This window comes from Chiloscyllium punctatum, chromosome 50 (assembly GCF_047496795.1).
Source record: "Chiloscyllium punctatum isolate Juve2018m chromosome 50, sChiPun1.3, whole genome shotgun sequence".
NCBI classification, from domain to species: domain Eukaryota; kingdom Metazoa; phylum Chordata; class Chondrichthyes; order Orectolobiformes; family Hemiscylliidae; genus Chiloscyllium; species Chiloscyllium punctatum.
In genome coordinates, this window is record NC_092788.1 from 33009313 (window position 1) to 33017884 (window position 8572).

Here is an 8572-nt window from a genome sequence, read left to right on the forward strand (position 1 = left end):
ACTGTATGCTGTCCCTAACGCTGTCACTAACATGGTACACTGTCCCTAATGCAGTACACTGTCCCTAACGCTGTCACTAACGCGGTACACTGTCCCTAACGCTGTCCCTAACGAGGTACACTGTCCATAATGCGGTACACTGTCCCTAACGTGGTACACTGTCCCTAACGTGGTACGCTGTCCCTAACATGGTACACTGTCCCTAACGTGGTATGCTGTCCCTAACATGGTACACTGTCCCTAACATGGTACACTGTCCCTAACGCGGTACTCTGTCCCTAACGCTGTACGCTGTCCCTAACGCTGTCACTAACATGGTACCCTGTCCCTAATGCTGTACACTGTCCCTAACGCGGTACGCTGTCCCTAACGCTGTCACTAACATGGTACACTGTCCCTAACGCGGTACACTGTCCCTAACGCTGTCACTAACATGGTACACTGTCCCTAACGCGGTACTCTGTCCCTAACGGTGTACGCTGTCCCTAACGCTGTACGCTGTCCCTAACGCTGTCACTAACATGGTACACTGTCCCTAACATGGTACACTGTCCCTAACGCGGTACTCTGTCCCTAACGCGGTACTCTGTCCCTAACGCTGTACGCTGTCCCTAACACTGTACGCTGTCCCTAACACTGTCACTAACATGGTACACTGTCCCTAACATGGTACACTGTCCCTAACACGGTACACTGTCCCTAACGCTGTCACTAACATGGTACACTGTCCCTAACGCTGTACGCTGTCCCTAACGCTGTCACTAACATGGTACACTGTCCCTAATGCTGTACACTGTCCCTAACGCTGTCACTAACATGGTACACTGTCCCTAACGCGGTACGCTGTCCCTAACGCAGTACGCTGTCACTAACGTGGTACGCTGTCCCTAACGCTGTACGCTGTCCCTAACGCGGTACACTGTCCCTAACGCGGTACGCTGTCCCTAACGCGGTACGCTGTCCCTAACATGGTACGCTGTCCCTAACGCTGTCACCAATGCGGTACACTGTCCCTAATGCTATACGCTGTCCCTAACACACTCACTAATGTGGTACACTGTCCCTAACGCTGTCACTAATGCGGTACACTGTCCCTAATGCTGTATGCTGTCCCTAATGCTGTACACTGTCCCTAACACTGTCACTAATGCTGTACGCTGTCCCTAATGCTGTCCCCAACACTGTTACTAACGTGGTACACTGTCCCTAATGCTGTACACTGTCCCCAACGCTGTCACTAATGCGGTACACTGTCCCTAATGCTGTACGCTGTCCCAAACGCTGTCCCTAACGTGGTACACTGTCCCTAACGCTGTCACTAACGCTGTACACTGTCCCTGATGCTGTACGCGGTCCCTAATGCTGTCACTAACACAGTACACTGTCCCTAATGCTGTACATGGCCCTAACGCGATACACTGTCTCTAACGCTGTCATTAATGCAGTCCCTAACGCTGTACACTGTCCCTAACACGGTACACCGTCCCTAATGCTGTCACTAACACGGTACACTATCCCTAATGCTGTACGCTGTCCCTAACATGGTACACTGTCCCTAATGCTGTAAACTGTCTCTAACGCAGTACACTGTCCCTAACGCTGTACACCATCCCTAATGCTGTCACTAACGCAGTCCCTAACGCTGTACACTGTCCCTAATGCTGTCACTAACACAGTACACTGTCCCTAATGTTCTACACTGTCTCTAACGCTGTCACTAATGCAGTCCCTAACGCGGTACACTGTCCCTAATGCAGTCACTAATGCGGTACACTATCTCTAATGCTGTACGCTGTCCCTAATGCTGTCACTAACACCGTCACTGTCTCTAACGCGGTACACTGTCCCTAATGCGGTACACTGTCACTAATGCTGTCACTGTCTCTAACGCGGTACACTGTCCCTAATGCTGTACACTGTCCCCAACACTGTCACTAACGCGGTACACTGTCCATAATGCTGTACGCTGTCCCTAATGCTGTCACTAACGCTGTGCACTGTCCCTAATGCTGTACACTGTCCCTAACATTGTATACTGTCCCTAATGCTGTACGCTGTCCCTAATGCATTACACTGTCCCTAATGCAGTACACTGTCCCTAACGCTGTCACTAACACGGCACGCTGTCCCTAATGCTGTCCCTAACGCAGTACACTGTCACTAACGCAGTACACTGTCCCTAATGCGGCACACTGTCCCTAACGATGTCACTAACACCGTACACGGTCCCTAATGCGACACACTGTCCCTAACGATGTCACTAACACCGTACACTGTCTATAATGCTGTACGCTGTCCCTAACGCTGTGCACTGTCCCTAATGCGGTACACTGTTCCTAAAGCTGTACACTGTCCCTAATGCTGTCACTAACGCTGTGCACTGTCACTAACCCAGTACACTGTCCCTAACACGGTACACTGTCCCTAAAGCTGTACACTGTCCCTAACACTGTCACTAATGAAGTACACTGTCCCTTATGCTGTACGCTGTCACTAACACGGTACATTGTCCCTAATGCTGTATGCTGTCCCTAACGCTGTCACTAACATGATACACTGTCACTAACGCGGTACACTGTCCCTAATGCTGTACTCTGTCCCTAATGCTGTACGCTGTCCCTAACACTGTCACTAACATTGTATACTGTCCCTAATGCTGTACGCTGTCCCTAATGCTGTATGCTGTCCCTAATGCATTACACTGTCCCTAATGCAGTACACTGTCCCTAACGCTGTCACTAACACGGCACGCTGTCCCTAATGCTGTCCCTAACGCAGTACGCTGTCACTAACGCAGTACACTGTCCCTAATGCGGCACACTGTCCCTAATGATGTACACTGTCCCTAACGATGTCACTAACACCGTACACTGTCTATAATGCTGTACGCTGTCCCTAACGCTGTCACTAACGCTGTGCACTGTCACTAACGCAGTACACTGTCCCTAATGCGGCACACTGTCCCTAATGATGTACACTGTCCCTAACACTGTCACTAATGAAGTACACTGTCCCTTATACTGTACGCTGTCACTAACACGGTACACTGTGCCTAATGCGGTAAGCTGTCCCTAACGCTGTCACTAAAGCGGTACACTGTCCCTAACACTGTCCCTAACGCTGTACGCTGTCCCTAACACTGTCACTAAAGCGGTACACTGTCCCTAACACTGTCACTAATGTGGTACGCTGTCCCTAATGATGTACACTGTCCCTAATGCTGTACACTGTCCCTAACACTGTCACTAATGTGGCACACTGTCCCTAATGATGTACACTGTCCCTAAAGCTGTACACTGTCCCTAACACTGTCACTAACGTGGTACGCTGTCCCTAATGCTGTACACTGTCCCTAATGCTGTATGCTGTCCCTAACGCTGTCCCTAATGCTGTACACTGTCTCTAACATTATCACTAACGCAGTACACTGTCCCTAACGCTGTCACTAACGCGGTACACTGTCCCTAATGCTATACGCTGTCCCTAATGCTGTCACTAACACGGTACACTGTCACTAACATGGTACACTGTCCCTAATGCTGTACACTGTCCCTAATGCTGTACCCTGTCCCTAACGCGGTACACTGTCCCTAATGCTGTATGCTGTCCCTAACGCTGTCACTAACACGGTACACTGTCCCTAATGCTGTACACTGTCCCTAATGCTGTACACTGTCCCTAATGCTGTACGCTGTCCCTAACGCTGTCACTAACACGGTACACTGTCACCAACGCAGTACACTGTTCCTAATGCTGTACACTGTCCCTAATGCTGTACGCTGTCCCTAACGCGGTACACTGTCCCTAATGCTATACGCTGTCCCTAATGCTGTCACTAACACGGTACACTGTCACTAACATGGTACACTGTCCCTAATGCTGTACACTGTCCCTAATGCTGTACCCTGTCCCTAACGCGGTACACTGTCCCTAATGCTGTATGCTGTCCCTAACGCTGTCACTAACACGGTACACTGTCCCTAATGCTGTACACTGTCCCTAATGCTGTACACTGTCCCTAATGCTGTACGCTGTCCCTAACGCTGTCACTAACACGGTACACTGTCACCAACGCAGTACACTGTTCCTAATGCTGTACACTGTCCCTAATGCTGTACGCTGTCCCTAACGCGGTACACTGTCCCTAATGCTGTATGCTGTCCCTAACGCGGTACACTGTCCCTAATGCTGTATGCTGTCCCTAACGCTGTCACTAACACGGTACACTGTTACTAACGCGGTACACTGTCCCTAATGCTGTACACTGGCCCTAATGCTGTATGCTGTCCTTAATGTTGTACACTGTCCCCAATAGTGTCACTAATGCGGTACACTGTCCCTAATGCTGTACACTGTCCCTAACAGTGTCACTAACGCAGTACGCTGTCCCTAATGCTGTACACTGTCCCTAACAGTGTCACTAATGTGGTACACTGTCCCTAATGCTGTACACTGTCCCTAACGCTGTCACTAACACGGTATGCTATCACTAATGCCGGACACTGTCCCTACCGCTGTCCCTAACACTGTCAAAAACACTGTCCCGAACGCTGTCACCAATGTGGTACACTGTCCCTAAAGGTGTCACTAACGCGGTACACTGTCCCTAACACTGTATGCTGTCCCTAACATGGTACGCTATCACTAACGCTGTACGCTGTCCCTAACGCTGTCAAAAACACTGTCCCGAATGCTATCACCAATGCGGTACACTGTCCCAAACAGTGTCAGTAACGCGGTACACTGTCCCCTAATGCTGTACACTGTCCCTAACGCTGTCAATAACACTGATACTAACGCCAATAATGTGTGTGAAGGAGAGAGTGTGAGAGTGAGAGTCAGTAAGAACGAGTGTGTGTGTGAGAGTGTGAGTGTGTGCGTGTGAGTGTGTACGTGTGTGTGCATGTGAGTGTGTGTGTGCGTGTGTGAGTGCGTGTGAGTGCGTGAGAGAGAGAGAGAGAGTGTGTGTGTGTGTCAGAGAGACAGAGTGAGAGTATGTGTATATGTGTGACAGTGGGAGTGTGTGAGTGTGTGTGAGTGTGCGTGTGCATGCGTGTGTCAGTGAGTGCGTGTGTGAGTGAGTGAGAGAGAGAGAGTGTGTGTGTGCGCGTGTGTGTGTGTGTGCGTATATGTGTGTCCGTCTGTGTGAGAGTGTGTATGTCTGTGTGAGTGTGTCCATGTAAGTGTGTCCGTGTGATAGTGTTTGTGTGTGTGTGAGTGTGAGAGTGTGTGTGTGTGAGTGAGAGAGAGAGAGAGAGTGTGTGTGTGCGCGTGTGTGTGTGTGTGCGTATATGTGTGTCCGTCTGTGTGAGAGTGTGTATGTCTGTGTGAGTGTGTCCATGTAAGTGTGTCCGTGTGATAGTGTTTGTGTGTGTGTGAGTGTGAGTGTGTGTGTGTGAGTGCGAGTATATCCGAGTGAGAGTGTGTCTGTGTGAGTGAGAGTGAGTGTGTGTCAGTGTGTGAGTGTGTGTGTGTGAGTGTGAAGAGTGTGTGTGCGAGTGTGTGTGGATGTGTGTGAGTGTGAGAGTGTGTGTGTCGGTGTGAGTGTGTGTGTGAGTGTGTTTGTGTCTGAGTGAGTGTGAATGTGTGTGTGTGAGTGTGAGTATGTCCGAGTGAGAGTGAGTGTGTGTCAGTGTGTGTGTGAGAGTGAGTGTGTGTCAGTGTGTGTGTGTGTGTGTTTGAGAGTGTGTGAGTGTCTGTGCGAGTGTGTGTGTGTGTCTGTGGGTGTGTGTCTGTGGGTGTGTGTGTGTGAGTGTATGTGTGAGTGTGTGTGCGAGTGTGTGTGCGAGTGTGTGTTTGAGTGTGTGTGCGCGTGTGTGAGTGCGCGTGTGTGAGTGTGTGTGTGTGAGTGTGTGAGTGTGTGTGTGCGTGTGAGTGTGTGCGTGTGAGTGTGTGCGTGTGAGTGTGTGCGTGTGAGTGTGTGCGAGTGTGTGTGTGTGTGAGTGTGTGTGTGTGAGTGTGTGTGTGTGAGTGTGTGTGTGAGTGTGTGTGTGAGTGAGTGTGTGTGAGTGTGTGTGAGTGTGAGTGTGTGTGAGTGTGTGTGTGTGCGCGTGTGTGTGTGTGTTTGAGTGTGTGTGCGCGTGTGTGCGCGCGTGTGTGAGTGTGTGTGTGTGTGTGAGTGTGTGTGTGAGTGTGTGTGTGTGTGTGACTTTGTGTGAGTGTGCGCGTGTGTGTGTTTGTGTGTGAGTGTGTGTGAGTGTGTGTGAGTGTGAGTGTGAGTGTGTGTGTGTGAGTGTGAGTGTGTGTGAGTGTGTGTGTGAGTGTGTGTGAGTGTGAGTGTGTGAGTGTGTGTGAGTGTGTGTGAGTGTGTGTGAGTGTGAGTGTGTGTGTGTGTGAGTGTGTGTGAGAGTGAGTGTGTGAGTGTGTGTGAGTGTGTGTGTGTGAGTGTGTGTGTGTGTGAGTGTGTGTGAGAGTGAGTGTGTGTGTGTGTGTGTGTGTGTGTGAGTGTGTGTGTGTGAGTGTGTGTGTGTGAGTGTGTGTGTGAGTGTGAGTGTGAGTGTGAGTGAGTGTGTGTGAGTGTGTGTGTGTGTGTGAGTGTGTGTGTGTGAGTGTGAGTGTGAGTGTGTGTGTGTGCGCGTGTGTGAGTGTGTGTGCGTGTGTGTGAGTGTGTGTGGGGGGGGGACAGCGTGTGCCCGGCTCCCACCTACATTGACAGTTTCCACCCCTCGGTACTTGGTCCTCACTCGGGGTTCCTGGATTGTGGTGAATCCTGTTCCGATGACGGTGAGGCTGGTATTCCCGCTGTTGGGAAAGCAGGGAGACAGAGTCAGCTGTGTCAATCCGAACACACACGTGACGGGAACACCATCAGAAAAGATTGCCCATCATACCCTCAGGATTCCAAAGCTCAGGAAACCCGGAAAGGACTCACAGTTCGGGAAGAAGTTTCACTGTTGTCCTGCAGGAGTCACCAATTTCGACACAGCAAGATCCCACAAAGCAGCAATGTGATCATTACCCATTTTGGGAAGGTTCTGTGATAAATATTCACCGCAGGATAATAGACAGGAACTTTATCCCTCAGGACTGACCCTCCCACAGCCCCCACTCCCTCAGCACTGACCCTCCCTCAGCACTGACCCTCCCACAGTCCCCACTCCCTCAGCACTGACCCTCCCACAGCCCCCACTCCCTCAGCACTGACCCTCCCGCAGCACCCACTCCCTCAGCACTGACCCTCCCACAGCCCCCACTCCCTCAGCACTGACCCTCCCGCAGCACCCCCTCCCTCAGCACTGACCCTCTGACAGCACCCACTCCCTCAGCACTGACCCTCCCACAGCCCCCACTCCCTCAGCGCTGGACCCTCCCACAGCACCCACTCCCTCAGCACTGACCCTCCCTCAGCCCCCACTCCCTCAGCACTGACCCTCCCGCAGCACCCACTCCCTCAGCACTGACCCTCCCACAGCACCCCCCTCCCTCAGCACTGACCCTCTGACAGCACCCACTCCCTCAGCGCTGGACCCTCCCACAGCACCCCCTCCCTCAGCACTGACCCTCTGACAGCACCCACTCCCTCAGCACTGACCCTCCGACAGCACCCACTCCCTCAGCACTGACCCTCCCTCAGCACTGACCCTCCCTCAGCACTGACCCTCCCACAGCCCCCACTCCCTCAGCACTGACCCTCCCACAGCGCCCACTCCCTCAGCACTGACCCTCCCACAGCCCCCCCTCCCTCAGCACTGACCCTCCCACAGCCCCCCCTCCCTCAGCACTGACCCTCCCACAGGGCCCACTCCCTCAGCACTGACCCTCTGACAGCACCCACTCCCTCAGCACTGACCCTCCCTCAGCACTGACCCTCTGACAGCCCCCACTCCCTCAGCACTGACCCTCCCACAGCCCCCACTCCCTCAGCGCTGGACCCTCCCACAGCACCCCCTCCCTCAGCACTGACCCTCTGACAGCACCCACTCCCTCAGCACTGACCCTCCGACAGCACCCACTCCCTCAGCACTGACCCTCCCTCAGCCCCCACTCCCTCAGCACTGACCCTCCCACAGCACCCCACTCCCTCAGCACTGACCCTCCCACAGCACCCACTCCCTCAGCACTGACCCTCCCTCAGCACTGACCCTCCCTCAGCACTGACCCTCCCACAGCCCCCACTCCCTCAGCACTGACCCTCCCACAGCCCCCACTCCCTCAGCACTGACCCTCCCACAGCCCCACCTCCCTCAGCACTGACCCTCCCACAGCCCCCCCTCCCTCAGCACTGACCCTCCCACAGCCCCCACTCCCTCAGCACTGACCCTCCCACAGCCCCCCCTCCCTCAGCACTGACCCTCCCACAGCCCCCACTCCCTCAGCACTGACCCTCCCTCAGCACTGACCCTCCCTCAGCCCCCACTCCCTCAGCACTGACCCTCTCACAGCCCCCACTCCCTCAGCACTGACCCTCCCACAGCCCCCACTCCCTCAGCACTGACCCTCCCACAGCCCCCACTCCCTCAGCACTGACCCTCCCACAGCCCCCACTCCCTCAGCACTGACCCTCCCACAGCCCCCGCTCCCTCAGCACTGACCCTCCCACAGCACCCCCTCCCTCAGCACTGACCCTCTGACA

General features: G+C 53.5%; 1 protein-coding gene across 1 annotated transcript in view; it reads right to left on the reverse strand.

Moving 5' to 3' along the window:
• Positions 1 to 6775, reverse strand: part of LOC140470094 (plexin A3-like) — a 17743-nt gene extending 10968 nt beyond the window's left edge. The window contains exon 1 of the mRNA XM_072566521.1: positions 6648 to 6775. The gene's annotated coding sequence lies outside the window, so the exon portion shown is untranslated. The remainder of the gene's footprint in view (positions 1 to 6647) is intronic.
• Positions 6776 to 8572: the final 1797 nt, after the last annotated feature.